Raw genomic sequence first — 5,000 nt, 5'->3', positions numbered from 1 at the left:
AGGCGGTCGCACGCCTTCGGCTCGCCCCACCGGCAGGACGTCCCACGATACATGCCAGTTAAACACCGACGGGCGGTGAACCAACAGCGTGGGACACAAATCCAACTACGAGCTTTTTAACCGCAACAACTTTAATATACGCTATTGGAGCTGGAATTACCGCGGCTGCTGGCACCAGACTTGCCCTCCAATAGATACTCGTTAAAGGATTTAAAGTGTACTCATTCCGATTACGGGGCCTCGGATGAGTCCCGTATCGTTATTTTTCGTCACTACCTCCCCGTGCCGGGAGTGGGTAATTTGCGCGCCTGCTGCCTTCCTTGGATGTGGTAGCCGTTTCTCAGGCTCCCTCTCCGGAATCGAACCCTGATTCCCCGTTACCCGTTACAACCATGGTAGGCGCAGAACCTACCATCGACAGTTGATAAGGCAGACATTTGAAAGATGCGTCGCCGGTACGAGGACCGTGCGATCAGCCCAAAGTTATTCAGAGTCACCAAGGCAAACGGACCGGACGAGCCGACCGATTGGTTTTGATCTAATAAAAGCGTCCCTTCCATCTCTGGTCGGGACTCTGTTTGCATGTATTAGCTCTAGAATTACCACAGTTATCCAAGTAACGTGGGTACGATCTAAGGAACCATAACTGATTTAATGAGCCATTCGCGGTTTCACCTTAATGCGGCTTGTACTGAGACATGCATGGCTTAATCTTTGAGACAAGCATATGACTACTGGCAGGATCAACCAGGGAGCTGCGTCAACTAGAGCTGAGCAGCCGGCCGCCCGGGAGTGTGTCCCAGGGGCCCGCGCGAACACGCAAGCGTCCGCTCAATTATTCTGCAAACAGGAGGAGGCTGAGCTCCCCTGCACAATACACCTCGAAACCCTCTCAGGTCCCGGCGGCGCGCAGCGCCGTCCTAAGTACTTGGTCGGGTTCGAGAGAGGCGCAATCGCCCGGAGTTAGGCGAGTAGACGCTTTAGGTGCGACCACCCGTGCTCCCAACTGAGCTTGCCGCTGCCGACAGAGGCCCGGGAGCGTGCTGTCGTGGCATTGCCGGCGGGAGACAACACGCGCCACCTACGGTGACCGGCAGCTCCAACGCCAGCGCCACAGAAGGGCAAAGGCCCCACGTGGGTGCCGAAGCGAACTCTCCCAGCACAGCGCACGTGCCAACACGTCTGCACAACTGCGATACAAACCACCAGCGAGAACCGCTGGGGCGACCGAGCAGCAGACGGCGTCGCGGCGCCGAGTGCCGGGCGGCGGCGCATCCTCAACGCACACAGTCCTCAATCGGACCAGCACACTGCAGATGTCCACCGCGCTTCGCACCGGGCCGGCGAGGACCCACTTTGGCTGCACGGCGCCGCGCGCAGGGTGCCCCGGCGCGCAGCTGCGCCGCCTGCCGCGTCCGTCGGCCGGCGCGCCTGCCACTGGGCGCCCCCACCAGCCGGCTGTAGCGCGTGCGCCCACGCACCGCGCGGCCAGCACGCCGGGCGGCCCCCCCTCACCGGCCGGGGACAGTCCCACCCACCCACAGCCGCGTATCGCTTCACACCCAGATTCACATTCACGTTCGTTGGTATGGTGGGGACCGCTTCGTAGCTGTACCGATCGTTGCCCTCACAGATGTACCTCCAGCAAGGACAACCGCACCACAACGGGTTACCAGTTGTTCATTTGCGTAACGTCACCAGTAAACGTACACGTCCATCCCCGTTTGCAAAGTCAACTATTATTGCATGCCTGCCTGTCAGGTGTCAAGACACACTACATCCGCTCACATCCACGCAACAAAATGTGCCCGACTAGAGGGCACGTGGAAGGTGCCCCCGTACGTATGCGATGTCCATTGCGCGACCAACTGTCAACCGGCCTCTGTAGCATGTCGCAGATGTGGAACGCGGGGCACCGTGCTATCACATTGTGTGAGAAGAGACTACTACGTCTGCATACACGCGCCACTACATGAACAGACGGCTCATGCTGATCGCCATCCACTGCGTCCATTACTCCCACACGTCTCTATGGCGTACCACACTGCAATGCAGCTGTTATGGGGAGATGACACGTAGCTGTGTACACAACATTCTGAGCGGGTTGCGGTTGGACAATACATTAATGTAACGTGTCATATGCCAATTACAGAGCAGGGTAAGGCACAACTTGGGTTAGGTTAAGGCACAACTTGGGTTAGGTTAAGGCACAACTTGGGTTAGGTTAAGGCACAACTTGGGTTAGGTTAAGGCACAACTTGGGTTAGGTTAAGGCACAACTTGGGTTAGGTTAAGGCACAACTTGGGTTAGGTTAAGGCACAACTTGGGTTAGGTTAAGGCACAACTTGGGTTAGGTTAAGGCACAACTTGGGTTAGGTTAAGGCACAACTTGGGTTAGGTTAAGGCACAACTTGGGTTAGGTTAAGGCACAACTTGGGTTAGGTTAAGGCACAACTTGGGTTAGGTTAAGGCACAACGTGGGTTAGGTTAAGGCACAACGTGGGTTAGGTTAAGGCACAACGTGGGTTAGGTTAAGGCACAATGTGGGTTAGGTTAAGGCACAATGTGGGTTAGGTTAAGGCACAATGTGGGGGTAGATTGCGGTACAAATTGCATTACATTGCGGTGCAAATTGCATTACATTGCGGTGCAAATTGCATTACATTGCGGTGCAAATTGAGTTACATTGCGGTGCAAATTGAGTTACATTGCGGTGCAAATTGAGTTACATTGCGGTGCAAATTGAGTTACATTGCGGTGCAAATTGAGTTACATTGCGGTGCAAATTGAGTTACATTGCGGTGCAAATTGAGTTACATTGCGGTGCAAATTGAGTTACATTGCGGTGCAAATTGCGTTACATTGCGGTGCAAATTGCGTTACATTGCGGTGCAAATTGCGTTACATTGCGGTGCAAATTGCGTTACATTGCGGTGCAAATTGCGTTACATTGCGGTGCAAATTGCGTTACATTGCGGTGCAAATTGCGTTACATTGCGGTGCAAATTGCGTTACATTGCGGTGCAAATTGCGTTACATTGCGGTGCAAATTGAGGTAGGTTAAGGTGCAACACAGGTTAGGTTAAGGTGCAACATAGGTTAGGTTAAGGTGCAAGATGGGTTAGGTTAAGGTGCAAGATGGGTTAGGTTAAGGTGCAAGATGGGTTAGGTTAAGGTGCAAGATGGGTTAGGTTAAGGTGCAAGATGGGTTAGGTTAAGGTGACATAGGTTAGGTTAAGGTGACATAGGTTAGGTTAAGGTGACATAGGTTAGGTTAAGGTGACATAGGTTAGGTTAAGGTGACATAGGTTAGGTTAAGGTGACATAGGTTAGGTTAAGGTGACATAGGTTAGGTTAAGGTGACATAGGTTAGGTTAAGGTACAAACTGGGTTGTGTTATGGTACACATTGCGTTGTAGTACAGTACACGTTAGGTTTGGGTACGGTACACAATGTGGTATGGGATGGCGTGTTGTGGGGGGGAGGGGGGGGGGAGGTTCGTTGATATCGACCGTAGGACGTGGATGCCCGAGGCAGCGTCAGTGTGTCAAAGGAGTTATGTCACGTCGGGATGCGCTTTTCGCCAGTGAGAGGGGGCGAGCCGTGTCTGTGGTTGCGGCAGACCTGTGTGTTTCATTCCTGCCAGTGTGTTTGTGCTGTAAGACGAGGCAGTGTGGTGGTGATGGGTGCACCCCTGTGTAGGACATGTGTGGGTGTTGGTGGCTTCTCTGAGCAATTGTGGTTGTCGGACGAGTGGGGTATTCTGTTTTATGATTGGACCTCCCGGTCTGGTTATCATAGCGTAGTTGGTGTACTGTGGCGGATAGGATGCACCGGACGTTGGTCCATGCTGGTGCTTAGTAGTTGTATCTGTGTCTGTTACAGGCAGAGAGTAGTGTGTGATAGAGTGTGTGGCTGACGTGTGGTTCATTTTGTGTGTACGGACGTTCAGCATGTATAGGGGCATTTGCGTATATAATCTATCATAATCTATCTATGTGGGCCTGCATAGTTTACTGAGCAGTGCTGTGAGGTGACTGAACTACGAGTGACGTACTGATTTACAGCGGAATGATTGCCTTGTACCAAAGATGGAGTATCGGCTCTACGACAGCGTTGGCACCGCAGGAAATGGTCTCGTAAAACGGCCCTCCCACCGTCATCGTTGTGAGGGGTAGGGACCGCCTATATTCTGAGAGGAGCCCTGTTTGCCACTGGGCGTGGGGTCTCGCATCCTGCGGTTCAGTGCCCCCAGGGAAGCGCGCGGAGGTGGTGCTGCTGCTGCTGCTGCTGTAGCAAGCGAGCTACTTACAGCATGTATAGGGACAGCGGGAATATGGCATATTCGATATAACTCTTCATGAAACGCAAGATATAGGGGCGGATTGCACGTTACGAGTGCGGGAAGAGTCCGCCGTTCATCCGCTGGAGTTGCGATTTGGGCGGTTGGGGTGGGGCACGTGCGGGTGCGGGTGGAGCGATTGTCGGTCGACGACTTCGTGCGACGCAGGCACAGGCGTTGGGGCTCCTGTGGTGGGCAGATGATGCAGGGTTTGTGGGTGGCGTCGGAAAATGGGCACTGTGGGACCTAGCGATGTCGTAGTCGGCGTGGCGTCTCATAGATGGCGGTATCATCGGTGCAGCAGGTCATGTTGCGGGGGACCTGCAGGTGGCGGTATTTTTGTTTGTGGTGCGCTCGACATGGTGGACGTAGTGTCGTCCGATTCGCGTAGATGGAGCTATTGCATGTGGTTTCGTCACATTGTCATAGATGGCGGTGCCGTGTTTTGGAGGTATGGTTGGCGTAGTTTCGTTGGATTCCTGTAGATGGAGGTGTCGTTTCTGGGCCGGATGGCAATGTAGTTTGGTCACATTCCCAAAGATGGCTGTGTTGTGCCTGTGGGCGGCATTGTCAACATCATGCGGTATGGTCTGTTTATTGTGGACGTTGATGGCGTCGGGACCAGAGGGCGCGCGCGAACCGTTGACCACGCGTTAT

General features: G+C 53.7%; 1 non-coding gene across 1 annotated transcript in view; it reads right to left on the bottom strand.

The window, feature by feature from the left end:
* The window catches only part of LOC126119124 (small subunit ribosomal RNA), a 1,909-nt gene extending 1,155 nt beyond the window's left edge, over nucleotides 1-754 (bottom strand). Inside the window, exon 1 of the ribosomal RNA XR_007525842.1 lies at nucleotides 1-754. This exon is cut by the window's left edge and continues 1,155 nt beyond it. This is a non-coding gene — a ribosomal RNA (small subunit ribosomal RNA).
* Between the last annotated feature and the right edge of the window lie 4,246 nt (nucleotides 755-5,000).

Source organism: Schistocerca cancellata, unplaced genomic scaffold (assembly GCF_023864275.1).
Source record: "Schistocerca cancellata isolate TAMUIC-IGC-003103 unplaced genomic scaffold, iqSchCanc2.1 HiC_scaffold_368, whole genome shotgun sequence".
Classification (NCBI taxonomy): Eukaryota; Metazoa; Arthropoda; class Insecta; order Orthoptera; family Acrididae; genus Schistocerca; species Schistocerca cancellata.
The sequence above is the reverse complement of the archived record's forward strand: the minus strand, read 5'-3'. Positions and strand labels throughout refer to the sequence as shown.